At 33.7% G+C, this 13,369-nt stretch overlaps 1 protein-coding gene across 4 annotated transcripts in view; it reads left to right on the top strand.

Moving 5' to 3' along the window:
• NLGN1 (neuroligin 1) overlaps positions 1–13,369 on the top strand; it is a 999,306-nt gene that overhangs the window by 838,573 nt on the left and 147,364 nt on the right. The gene's annotated exons all lie outside the window — the stretch shown is intronic.

Raw genomic sequence — 13,369 nt, 5'->3', positions numbered from 1 at the left:
ACTTACATTTACACATGTATTCTAAGAAATTTTATTTGTTGTAAACCCAAATAGGTTTATTAAATAGAGAGCAAAGCTATTAAGCTATTAAGAGTTACTAAAGACTCTATAATAACTATTTATATGGTTTCATTTCTTCATTTATTCAACAAAATTTACTTAGCACCTATCATGTGCCTGACTGTAGTGTGAGTGTAGGTGATACAACAGTAAAGTAAAGCATTCATTAATTTACTATACATTTCTTTAATTTTATTATCTTGCTATTGTAGACTTTCCAAAGATCTATAAAATGAAATACAAGTTGTCACAGTATGCTGTTCAAAACCTGTTACAATAGTAACCAATCTCTTCTTGACATCAGCCTCTACTTTTCTTATATGTGTACTCATGTTCCAGTAACATCTCTTCATATTATCTATCATTCAGAATATTTTATTTGCAAATAACTGGTGAGCAAAGAAGTTTTGAAAGTGCGACTTCATCTAGGGATCATGACCTCATCTAGATCTCAGACTTTAATAAATTGGGAAAACTTTCATAGTAGCATTAAGCCCACCCCTGATGCCCACAATGTTCCATTGGCTAGAATTGGATCACAGCCATGCCTTAGCCAAAACTACTGACTAAAGTATCAACAGTGTCTGCCACAAAATTTACAGTAACCTAAACTTAACCATTCTCTTAAAAATATTTTTAGGAGTCTTCTGAAATATATTCTTCCTCTGAGATGTCACCTGTTAAGAGCTTAGATTTCAGTGGCCAAGTTTATCTTGAAGCTTTCATACTTCTCTCCTTCACAAAAGGAATGCCTCTGTATTTCAAACATTTAGTCTGTCTTTATCATCTTCTCTAATTTTTCCTCTTTGTTTAGTAGTTATTAGTATCCTTCACTTCATTTGCATATTAAATTGAACATAGGACAGTTAGGTTCTTATTTTTTATGGCCTTCAAAACTTTAATCACTTTCTTAAAATGATAAAGGCACTGAACAAATATTTGATAAATTAAATACTATTCAAACAATTTTAACCCACAGATCTCTAATATACTTGAAGTGATTTACAAGTCAAAACTAGATAACATATGGTAGATAATAGTAAAACAGAATGGAGACTAAAATCACAAAATTGGATCTTACAAGAAACCTGGATAATCAGATCACTGAGGTTGGGTAATAAATTTTTTGAGAACCTTTGAAGAAAGGAAAAACAGGTTGAATTCACAGATGTTGTATTCTGTCAAATGTGACTTAAAAACTCATGTTTTCCTATAAATAAACTCAAAACATGGCTATTTAATGCATGGATAACTTCCAATCCTTGTTAATGAATAATCTTTACTTTTTCAATCCTTTTGTGCAGGAAAATTTGAAAACATTATTTTTCCCTTTCTTCTTATAATCTGTAATTAAAGATTAAAAAAATAGTCACATGATAGTTAACATTATAGAAGAGGAAATAAAGCTAGCAATTTATACCATATATAGACTGAAAATATCCACCCCACAGAGACTTAGTTATTTCTTTAAAATATCAGAAATCAGACCATATAGTAGACATTATTAAGATTTTAAGTGTAAATATTTACTAACACCTACAAAAATAAGTTGCCCCTTGTGCTCTTTTTTGTATCAAGATTCATGTGCTTTGGCAGAGTTGCTTATAAAACAAATGCTTCTAGAGCCAAATTTCTCCTCAAGAATCAGAGAGAGGGATAGACAGGGACAGACAGACAGGAATGGAGAGAGATGAGAAGCATCAATCATCAGTTTTTTGTTGAGACACCTTAATTATTCATTGATTGCTTTCTCATATGTGCCTTGACCATGGGGCTACAGCAGACCAAGTAACCCCTTGCTCGAGCCAGTGACCTTGGGTCCAAGCTGGTGAGCTCTGCTTGAACCAGATGAGCCCGCGCTCAAGCTGGCAACCTTGGGGTCTCGAACCCGGGTCTTCCGCATTCCAGTTCTTCACTGCTCCACTGCCTGGTCAGGCATAAGTCACTAGTTTTATTTGAAGGAAAAAGTGTAAGAATGGAAAGAGTAAAATGATCTAATATTGGAGAATTAAATGACATAAGATTAAATAATCACAGAGTAAGTTCTTGCAAATAAAAATTTTAAAACAAATATTAATTTTGTAGCACATTGGCCATTGTATCACATAGTTATATGCCAACTACCCTAGTCCTCTCACACTAGTAGGACTTGATCCAGCAGTTCATTGGCCTCCAACACCATTTTCCCCATTGCAGGCACTCCCTTCTGCCTGTGGATTCCCTGGGTCATAGATATTTTTTGCCAAGTTTGAAAACATCTCTATTGCTTACACAATTTCTTCTTTCTTTCTAGCAGAACAGGACTGCAACATCCTATATTGATAAGTGGTGGCCTTTACACACAGAAAAGAACAAAAACAATTTTCATTTTGAAATACTGAGCTATAGAAAATAAGTCAATTTCTCACTTTCAGTTACACAAGTTTTAAAAAGGTGTTTTGTATTTTATCTTACAAAATGGTATATATTAATATAAAGGTTACCTATTGATTGATCAATCTATACTTGCTAATATTGAAAAATTTTATGTTTTACCTATATTACCTTCTGAAAACCTTTGTAAGAATTTGAAATAGTTGCTGTCACATTGAACATGTTGGTCATGGGCACAGTTTTAAAAACATTCTTCTGACATAGTTGCCATAGCATGTGTATGTTTGCATTTCTCTGGAATGTTAATGTATTCCAGCTTCTAAGTCAGAACATATTTATGTTCCCAAATAAATTTCTCATAAGAACTTATCACAGATAGATTAAGTTCACATTAATGTCTACGATAGTTCTTTGTAAACTATTACAGTCTTCAGAAAACAAGCACTGCTTGGTACAGATTTATTCAGATCATTGTGTTATGTTAATGAATTTCCTTTGTGCAACCGGGTTCTGAAAGTTTTTGCATTAAGGACTGAGTGACTAATTTAAACCAAATATGCTGTCTGGATCTTTTGTGTATTACATGAGATACAGATATTCTTAAAGCCTTTGGAACAGTTAGTTTCTCTTTTGTTCTTTAACTGAGTTCTATCCTACAGATAGACAAAAGATTATTTCAAAAACCCATTTCCAAGTTAAAAGTTAGCTGAGAAAAAATATCTCATCAATATTTATTAACTATTTTGGGACCTTATAATTGACTAGAAATGAAAATGGCTTTGAGGGAAAAAATGCAAGTACAAAAACACCTCTGTATATCTGTTCTCACATCAAGACATTATTAAAAAGTTTTAATCACAAATCACATGGTAAAGCATCTAACTGGAATAGATGTGATTTTTCTATTCTTCTGAACTGCAAAAAACAATGGTAGGAAATAAAAATTATTAACTAAAACTTAAAAATATTTAAACAATTGTAGAAGTGAACTCTTCATCTAGGACTGTCCCAAATGTAGTATATATAATTCATATAACAAAAATTATATATAATTTTTGTTAGATATGGCTACATATCTATTTGTCTGTCTGCTATATGCATAAATTACCATCTGAGCTATATTTACCATATTTAAGATCCTTCACCTGAAGGAAAAAACAGATGTTCTCAATTTCAACAAAATAATAAAATTATTTAAAGATAAATGGTACTTTGCTTATTAAATACATTAGTTTTAAAGTATATACCTTTTGGCTTGCACATAAAATTTGTTGCGTATCCCATGAGTTCTATCATGTTACAGGAAAACCTATTTTATTTTATACTCAAATAAGAAATACTGTACAGACATAGTTTACATAAAGATCGCAAACCTTCTACTTCTGTATACCACCTGTGGCCATTGCCCTCTATTATCCATGTATCAGCAAGTCTAACCATTTTATAAAATGTATGAAATCATTTTACTCTTTTGCTTATATGTCCACAGATTTTCATGCATTGAAAATAAATAGAAATTTCTTATCAGTCTCTACTAGTAAAGACCTAGCCCTTGTCTACCTTCCCACTGTTTCCCTCATATCTCTCATCTTCCCTTTCTGAATTCCAGGAAACCCTAACTAAAACACAAGCTTTGGTCCTCTACTTGGACAGCTAAGTTTTCTTTTTTTTTTTTGTATGAATCTTTTTTATTTTTATTTATTCTCTATTTGAAATGCATACTTTTTATTTAGACAGTTAATTTTAATGGGGTGATATTAATCAATTAGGGTACATCGATTCAGAAAAAAACATCTCCAGATCATTTTAGCATTTGATTTTCTTGTATACCTATCACCCAAAATCAAATTGCCCTCTATACCCTTTTATTTGTTTTTTAAATGCCCCCTCCCCTCCCCCCACCCTTTCCCTCTCTTCCCTTCCCCTCCCCCTGGTAACTACTACACTCTTATCTATGTCCATGAGTCTCCATTTTGTGTCCCACCTATGTATGGAATCATACCATTCTTAGTTTTTTCTAATTTACACTGTACTTATTTCACTCAGTATAATGTTATCAAGGTCCATCCATGTTGTCGTAAATGATCTGATGTCATCATTTCTTGTGTCTGAGTAGTATTCCATAGTATATATGTACCACATCTTCTTTATCCAATCATATTGAAAGGCTTTTGGTTGTTTCAATGCCTTGGCCACTGCGAACAATGCTACAATGAACATGGGGCTACATGTGTCTTTATGAACCAGTGTTTTTGAGTTTTGGGGACATATTCCCAGTAGAGGGATTGCTGGGTCATATGATAGTTATATTTTTAATTATTTGAGGAACCACCATACTTTCTTCCATAATGGTTGTACTACTTTACATTCCCACCAACAGTCGATGAGGGTTCCTTTTTCTCCACAGCCTTTCCAACACTTGTTACCTGTCTTGTTGATAATAGCTAATCTAATAGGTGTGAGGTTGTTTCTCATTGTAGTTTTGATTTGCATTTCTCTAATAACTAATGAAGATGAGCATCTTTTCATATATCTCTTGACCATTTGTATTTCTTCCTGGGAGAAGTGTCTGTTCATGTCCTCTTCCCATTTTTTTTTATTGAATTGTTTGCTTGTTTATTGTTGAGTTTTATGAGTTCTTTGTATATTTTGAATATTAGGCCCTTATCTGAGCTATTGTTTGAAAATATCATCTCCCACTTAATTGGCTGTCTGTTTTATTGTTAGTTTCTCTTGCTGTGCTAAAACTTCTTAGTCTGATATAGTCCCATTCATTTATCTTTGCCTTCACTTCCCTTGCCTTTGGAGTCAAATTCATAAAGTGCTCTTTATAACCAAGGTCCATGAGTTTAGTACTTATGTCTTCTTCTATGTAATTTATTGTTTCAGGTCTTATATTTAGGTCTTTGCTGTTTTTATTATTGTGGCTCTATAATATAATTTAAAATCAGGTATTGTAATGCCCCCAGCTTTGTTCTTTTTCCTTAGGATTATTTTGGCTATTCTGGGTTTTTTATAATTCCATATAAACCTGAAGATTTTTTGCTCCATTTAAAAAAAAATGACATTGGAATTTTGATAGGAATTGCATTAAATATGTATATTGCTTTGGGTAATATGGTCATTTTGACTATATTTATTCTTTCTATTCAAGAACAAGGAATATTTTTCTATTTCATTGTATCTTTTTTGATTTCCCTTAACAATGCTTTGTGGTTTTTATTATATAGTTTGTTTACATTCTTTGTTGTGTTTATTCCTAGGTATTTTTTGTTGTTGTTGCAACCATGAAAGGGATTATTTTTTTTATTTCATTTCTGAAGTTTCATTGTTGGCATATAAGAAGGCAATAGACTTCTGTATATTAATTTTGTATCCTACAACCTCACTATATTGCTTTATTGTTTCTGATAATCTTTTTGTTGAGTCTTTGGAGTTTTCAATGTACAGGATCATATCATCTGCAAAAAGTGAAACCTTTACCTCTTCTTTCCCATTATGAATGTGTTTTATTTCTTCCTCTTTTCTGATTGCTCTGACTAGAACTTCCAGCACTACATTGAATAAGGTTGGAGAGAGTGAGGAGCCTTGTCTTTTTCTTGATTTTAGAAGAAAGATTTTCAGTTTTTTGCCATTTAATATGATGTTAGATGATGGTTTGTCATAAATGGCCTTTATTATGTTGAGATATTTTCCTTCTATACCCATTTTGTTGAGTGTTTTAAACATAAAATGATGTATTTTATTGAAAACCTTTTCAGCATCTATTGATAGGATCATATGGTTTTTGTTCTTTGTTTTATTGATATGGTGTATTATATTAACTGTTTTACATATGTTGAACCATCCTGTTGATTCTGGGATGAATCCAACTTGATCATGATGAATTATTTTTTTAATGTGCTGTTGTATTCAATTTGCTAGTATTTTGTTTAGGATTTTAACATCTGTATTCATTAGAGATATTGGTCTGTAGTTTTCTTTTTTTGTGTTGTCCTTGCCAGGTTTTGGTATGAGGGTTATGTTGGCTTCATAAAATGTGTTTGCAAGTATTGCTTCTTCAACGTTTTGGAAGACTTTGAGTAGAATAGGAACCATGTATTCTTTGAATGTTTCATAGAATTCATTGGTATAGCTGACTGGCCCTGGACTTTTATTTTTTGGGAGGTTTTTGATAGTTGTTTCTATTTTCTTCTGCTTATAGGTCTGTTTAGGCTATTACTTCTTTGTGACTTAATCTAGGAAGATTGCATTGTTCTAGGAATTTATCCATTTCTTCTAGATTGTTAAATTTGGTGGCATATAGTTTTTCATAATATTCTATCATATTTCTTTGTATATCTATGATATCTGTGGTAATTTCTCCTCTTTTATTTTGGATTTTGTTTATATGAGCCTTTTTCTTTTTTCTTTAGTGAGTCTTCTTAAAGGCCTGTCAATTTTGTTGATCTTTTCAGAGAACCAGCTCTTTGTTTTATTAAATTTTTCTATACTTTTTCTCTTCTCTATTTCATTTATTCCTGCTTTGAATTTTACTATTTCCTTTCTTCTGCTGGTTTTGGGTTGCCTTTGTTATTTCTTTTCTAGTTCCTTAAGAAATGATGTTAAGTTGTTTACTTGGGTTCTCTCTTGTTTGTTCATATAGGCCTGTAGTGATATGAACTTCCCTCTTATTACTGCTTTTGCTGCATCCCAGAGCTTCTGATATGTTGTACTGTCATTTTCATTTGTCTGTATATATCTTTTGATCTCTGATTTTATTTCTTCTTTGACCCACTCATTTTTTAGAAGTATGTTGTTTAATTTCCACATTTTTGTGGGTTTGTTTTTTTATTTTTTGCAGTTGAATTCTAGTTTCAAAGCTTTGTGGTCAGAGAATATGCTTGGTATAATTTCAATCTTTCTGAATTTGTTGATGTTAGTTTTGTTGCCCAACATATGGTCAATTCTTGAGAATGTTCCATGTACACTGGAGAAAAATGTATATTCTGGTGTTTTGGGATGAAATGTCCTGTAGATGTCGATCATATCTAATTGTTGTAGTATTTTGTTTAAGGCCAATATTTCTTTATTGATTTTTCTGTTTGGAAGAACAATCCAGAGCTGTCAGCGGTGTATTGAGGTCTCCAAGTATAATTGTATTGTTGTCATTTTTATTTTTAAATCAGTTATTTGATGTCTTATATACTTTGGTGCTCCTTGGTTTGGTGCATAAATATTAAGATGTGTTATAACTTCTTGATTCAATGTTTCCTTTATCATTATGAAATGACCATCTTTGTCTCTGATTACTTTAGCTGTCTTTAGTCACCATTGTTAGATATGAGTATGGCTACATCTGCTTTTTTTTGGATATTATTTACTTGGAGAATTGTTTTCTAACCTTTCACTTTGAATTTGGTTATTTTTTGTTTTTGTTTTTTTGTATTTTTTTTTACAGTGACAGAGAGAGAGTCAGTGTGAGGGATAGATAGGGACAGACAGGAATGGAGAGAGATGAGAAGCATCAATCATTAGTTTTTTGTTGCAACACCTTAATTGTTCATTGATTACTTTCTCATATGTGCCTTGACCATGGGGCTGCAGCAGACCAAATAACCCCTTGCTCGAGCTAGCAACCTTGGGTCCAAGCTGGTGAGCTTTGCTCAAACCAGATAAGCCCACGCTCAAGCTGGTGACCTCAGGGTCTCAAACCTGGGTCCTCTGTATCCCAGTTCAATGCTTTATCTATTGCGCCACCACCCAGTCAGGCTGAATTTGTTTTTATCCTTGTATCTTAGATGTGTTTCTTGAAGGCAGCATATGGTTGGATTTTTTTTTTTGATCCACTCTGCTACTCTGTGTCTTTTTATTGGTGAGTTCAATCTATTTACATTTAATGTAATTATTAATACTTGAGGGTTTCCTATTGCCATTTTACATATTGTTTTCTGATAGCTCTGTATCTTGTTTGGTTCTTCTTTTTTGTTTTTCTGTCATTTGTTTTTGTTTGCTTATATTCCATATTTCTTTTCTTTGTTTCGTCTTTTTTTAAGTCATGTGTTTCTGTAGTGGTTTTTTCAGGAGTGATTCCCAATATGTAATAAAAAGGATATATATCATATTCATTGTTGTATGTTATCTCATGAGTGCTTCTGCACTCCATCCTCCTTTGCTACTGTTAATCTTTTCCTCTCTTCTTTTTTGTTTTTGTTGTCACAGATTAATCTTGTTTTTATTGTGAACTTGTTGAAGCTTTTACTTGTGATTTTGTTGTGTTTTGTTCTTTGTATCTAGTTGGATAACCTCCTTTAGTATTTCTTTAATTGAGAATTTTTTGGTGATAAATTTACTCCTCTTTTCTATATCTGTGAATGTTTTTATTTCTTCTTTGTATTTGAAGGATAGCTTTGATGGATATAGTATTCTTGGCTGGAAGTTTCTCTCTTTTAGTATTTTAAATATTAGAGTCCACTCTCTTCTGGCTTGTGGAGTTTCTGCTGAGAAATCTGATGATAGTCTAATGGGCCTTCCTTTATATGTTGTATTCTTTTCCCTGGCTACCTTGAGGATTTTTTCTTTGTCATTGGTTTGTGATAATTTCATTAAGATGGTTTTTGGAGTAGGCCTGTTTGGGTTAAGGTAACTTGGTGTACTTTTTGCTTCTTGGATTCAAGGCTCTAATTTTTCCACAGGCTTGGGAAGCTCTCATCGATTATTTGTTTGAATATGTTCTCTATTCCATTTTCTCTCTCGTCTCCTTTTGATATACCCATTATTCTTATGTTGCTCTTTCTGATAGAGTCAGACAATTCTTGTAGGGCTTTCTCATTTTTTTTTAAAGTCTTGGGTCTCTCTACTCTTCTCTCTCTAGTGCTTCTAGTTGCCTGTCTTCTATGCCACTAATTCTTTCTTCTATCTGGCCTGTTCTATTAGCTGAGCTTGTTACTTTGTTTTTCAGTTCATGTATTGGTTTTTTATCTCTGTTTGGTTCCTTTTTATAGTTTTCATTTCCTTGGTGAAGTATTCTTTTTGTCCATCATATTGTTTTTTGAGCTCTATAAATTGCCTTTGCCTGCTTTCTTGTATTTTCCTGCATATTTTTAGGACTTCAATTTTTAATTCTCTGTTATTTAATGCCAAGGTTTCCAAGCCATTAGAATTTTTTCTAGAGATTTTTCATCATCTATCTGAGCTACATTGCTGTCTTTTATATTTATAATATTTGATTTATTTTTCCTTAGTGCATTTTGAGAGTGGTATTGTTAGTAACACAAATAATAAATAATTAAAAAAATAAAATAAAAATGGAAAAGATACAGTAAAAAAATTAAAATTCTATACTGATAAATGGAACAAAAATTACAGAGAACAAGAAGCAGGAACTGAGGAAAGATGACAAAAGAGATAAAAATGAAGTAAAAACATGCAAAATGCCACAAAAATTATAAATCCAAAATATAATAATTTGTTGATAAGTGATGATCGAATGAGAGAAAAAGAAAAAATAGAAAAGTAAAGGTTTTTGAACTAAAACCATCATAAAAAACAAGAATGAAAAACATAACAACTATGGATAATGAAGCTTAAAAGGAAAGAATAAAAGATAAAGAAGATAAAATGACCAAACTGGAAAAAATATAAAGTTATAAAAATGTAATTTTTTTCTGCTTTTGAGAGGTAGCCTCTTCCTTTTTTTTTTGTCAGGTGGCGCTGTACTACAGTTTTTGCCCCTGTGAAGCTTTTGGACTGAGGTTTGCTGTTGTATTGCTTGGAGGCTGTAACAATGGGAGACTCAGTTTTCCAGGTGCCTCTCCCCACATCTCTTCCACCTGAACTAGCTGTCTGGCACTTAGCTGTGAGGTTGCCTCAGCCACTGCTTGCAGATCAAGAGGCTCTAAGAGCAGCCAGATCCTTCCTCTAGTATCGCTCAAAGTATAGTTCTGGGTTAAATTGTGCCATCCAGAGCCGCCAGCAAGAGCAGGCAGGCTGGGAGGCAATTGCCAATCTAGTGCCTTTCTAAGAGTCATTGAACAGGTCTAGCACATCTCAGTGTGCTGGGGGCTGGGCGCTGATTACAAATCCAGTGCCTTCTAAGGGCCCCCAGGCATGATAGTACGCCTCAGTGCTCTGCGGGTCTAATCTCCACAGGCTTCTCCCTTATGCACTGTTTGGTAGCCTGCAACAAATCATGTGCACGCTCAGCCCCCCCACCCCTGACTTCAGCAGTGCACACAGAGGCTTGCACCCATCCACTTAGGTGGACAGCGCCTGTGATCTCAGTCAGAGGCAGGAATGTAGGCCCATGAAGGCACCCCACCCAGACAGTCTCAAGCCCAGGGATCCCAGCTTTTGCTCACGTCCTTGCTGGTGGTAGAGCTGGGAATGCATAAAGATGCTGGCAACAGCCCACGCAGATGTCTATCACTAATAATCTCGGGCTAAACCTTCCAGCCCGCATGTACACCCACGCCAGTGGTGCCAGGTGGAGCCACTTGCACACCGCCCGAGATTGCAGATCTGAGAGCACACAAAGCTGCTGTGGCTGGCACCGGCTCCTACCTGCACTCTGTTCTGGAAAACTTTGTGGGAGCCTGCTGCCCATGCTCGCCCTTCGTTCCTGATCCTAAGCAAAGCTCAAGTGTCTTTCTTCTGTTTGATCATCCACCATAACACAGCTTCCTCCCTCTGCCTCAGACCCTTCGTTTTGCTCGGCTTCAGACAAAAGTGCTCCTTCCTCAGATCAGTGAGGAAAGCAGAGTCCATTCTTTGTCTTACTTCCTTCAGAGTGGATTATATATTCAGCCACCTTTTCGCCCAATCATATTTTTGTCTGGTGTGTGTATGTTTCAGGTGCTTCTGAGATTTTTTTCGCTGTCATTAGTTGTTGAATTTGTTGAAATTTAAAGAGGAGATATCGGGAGCACCCCTCATGGTGCCATTTTTCTGATGTCACCCTAGGTTTTCTATTAGCTGACTTTTCCTTCTTTAATCTCTGTTTAAATGATACTTTCTTGAAGAGGATTACCAATAACATGACACTCTCCAATTAGTTTCTCTCAGGACTGCATAAAATTTACCACAATTTATATTTTTCATAAATTGTAACAGTTGCATTTTATGGGACAAGAGTCATTATGATTGGTATACTTTATGCAAGGTAACATTTTAAGAACAATTTTAACCTGAATTTCCCACAGTTTGGGGGGGGAAGTGTGAAAGCCAATAATGATATTTACATTTCTACACACATTTAAGTATCTTTAGTTTTAGATATGACTAGCATTTCTCTTACAGAGCAAATAATGCTAAAAATAGCATATAATATAGCTAAAAATTTTAACTTTTTTCCTTCTCTAGTGTCAACTTTACTACTTAATAACATTCATAATTATATTTAATTTTTCATGATTTTAAAAAAGCAAACATTTTTGATGAGCTTATGACTCTATTAAATTTAAATTGAGTTGGATTAGATTTATCATCACAGAATAAAACCACTACAGATCATAGACTGATATTTTTTTAAATTAGCTGCATTTTGAACCCCAAAGATTTAAAATTTTAATTCAATATTGTTTTATATTTTATTGTTACATTTCTAATTACCAAAATTTAATTACCAAATATTTACTTTGAAATTTTGTCTTAAATAGTACCATATTATAATGGCTTACAATGTTTGGACACAATTAACTTATCAAAATTATTTGGATAATAAATTATGGATGAATATGCATTTAACTACTGAATTTATAGATGCAGATGATTTGAGTGAATTCAACTGGATTTTTCCCCTCAAAGCAGTTACTGTTTTTCTAAACACTCCTCAATTCAAAATAGTTCTTTATAGTTTTCTCTATTTGTGTTTTCTATTTTCTTTGGCATTTATGAAAAAGTGAAGCACAATGTAACCAAAATAAAATGTAACTAATTCAGTTCCATATGTGGTTAGTGGCCATGGGAAAATTTGAAAGGTAACTTATCTTCACTGAATTATATTAGGTTATTAGAGACCAGGGAGGAGCCTAGAAGTATCATTACTCTTTAAGATGGGTATTGTTTTCTTCTCAAAGAAGAAGCCAGCAGAAGACATCCTGGGAAGAAAATGAATCATAAAAGAGATAGTTTATACTTCATCTTATAAAGAAATGTGATATTAAACTATTTTATTTTATTTTTTTACAGAGATAGAGTCCGAGAGAGAGAGAGATAGGGACAGACAGGCAGGAACAAAGAGAGATGAGAAGCATCAATCATCAGTTTCTTGTTGTGGCACTTTAGTTGTTCATTGATTGCTTTCTCATATGTGCCTTGACCATGGGGCTACAGCAGACCGAGTAACCCCTTGCTCAAGCCAGCGACCTTGGGTCCAAGCTGGTGAGCTTTGCTCAAACCAGATGAGCCCACGCTCAAGCTGGCGACCTCAGGGTCTCGAACCTGGGTCCTATGCATCCAAGTCTGATGTTCTATCCACTGCGCCACTGCCTAGTCAGATATATTAAACTATTTTAAATAAGTTCTTTATTAGAATGATTGTATAAATTCATTTAAGATGCTATGATTGAAAAATTAGATTGCAGGTGGTGATCTTTCCAATTTAATTCTGGGGTTTTATGTACTCAAATAAATTGTTCTGTAGATAACATAAAGTATGTGGTTTGGTTCTTTCTGCACAGCATTTTTCAAATCAAACTTTTATGAAAGAGTATTACTGCAAGGAATTTTACTGAACCAGGAAGTATAAATGAAGAATCATTGAGGAAATGTGTTGAGAGGAGAGCAAAGTGTGAAATGCTGCTGAACTGAAATGAATTTTGTTTTGTCTCTAAGGAAGCCATGATTTAAAGAAATATAACTTTGAGCAGAATAAATCTGATTTTGTACAGAAAATTGACAATGAAAGCAGTTAAAAAAAACATATCGCCATAATATATGTGTGTATATGTTTGTGTAT

Source organism: Saccopteryx bilineata, chromosome 8, assembly GCF_036850765.1.
Source record: "Saccopteryx bilineata isolate mSacBil1 chromosome 8, mSacBil1_pri_phased_curated, whole genome shotgun sequence".
Classification (NCBI taxonomy): Eukaryota; Metazoa; Chordata; class Mammalia; order Chiroptera; family Emballonuridae; genus Saccopteryx; species Saccopteryx bilineata.
This window is presented reverse-complemented; position numbering and strand designations above follow the sequence as displayed.